Here is a 1,145-nt window from a genome sequence, read left to right as displayed (position 1 = left end):
GCCCTCCACTCCGGCCGCCCCGCAGCTCCACCAGCCAGCCCCTCCGCCTCAGCCCCCTGAACCACCTCCGTTTCCTCCTTCCACGTAGCTCCGGCGAACCGCCGACCACCGTCGACCTCCGCGCCTGAGCAGCCGCCGACCAGAGACCTCCAACCCCCATCACCTCGCCGCCGCACCACCTCGAGCTCCCCCGACCCCCTGTCCACGCCGCCTTCAACCTCCACCGATCTCCTCGTCGCTGCCTCGAACCACTGCGCACGCCACCGAAACAGTGAATAGCAGACAGCGGCATCGCCGCCTTGTCCGTAGACACGTAGCCTCGTACGGTAACGTTGAATCAACCGACAATAACCCCGAGGCAAGATCCCGATACTCTTTTGACTTGTCATTCAATTCTTAGATCCGCTGTGAATTAATTAGTTTCTTGCAAGATCCCGATACTCTTTTGACTTGTCATTCAATTCTTAGATCCGCTGTGAATTAATTAGTTTCTTGCAAGATCCCAATATTCTATTGACTTGTCATTCAATTCTTAGATCCGCTGTGAATTAATTTGTTTCTTGCAAGATCCCGATACTCTCTTGACTTGATATTCAATTCTTAGACCGCTCTGAATTAATTAGCTGCTTGCAAGATCCCTATTCTTGCTCAGTATAATTTTAGATTGATCACAAATTTATTATGCATACGAACTCGTTACCCGAATAATTATTCGTTACAAATACGGAACTGTCGTGAACATATTGGACTGAGAACTATAACGTATACAACTATCGTGAACGAAACGGACTGTGGACAATAATGTATGACCATTCACATTGTAATACATGGACTGTGGACAATAACGTATGACCATTCACATTGTAATACATATATTGTGATGACCTGTACGGATTTATTTGACGAATGATACTAAAAATAATATTTTGAATATAGATACTGTAAAGATAAAATAAGATAAAATTATTTTAGATTAGTTTATGATTTTTTTTAAGGATTTATTGATAAAATAATCAATTTTAATTAATTATTATTGTGGTGAAAAATAATTTTAGAGTAATTATAATAAATTAATAGAATTTATTTGACAAAAGAATTATTTTAGAATAATTATAATTTAAAAGAATTTATTTTAGAATAAGTAT

The sequence above is a fragment of the Asparagus officinalis genome, chromosome 3, assembly GCF_001876935.1.
Source record: "Asparagus officinalis chromosome 3, Aspof.V1, whole genome shotgun sequence".
Classification (NCBI taxonomy): Eukaryota; Viridiplantae; Streptophyta; class Magnoliopsida; order Asparagales; family Asparagaceae; genus Asparagus; species Asparagus officinalis.
Note: the sequence above shows the minus strand (reverse complement) of the source record.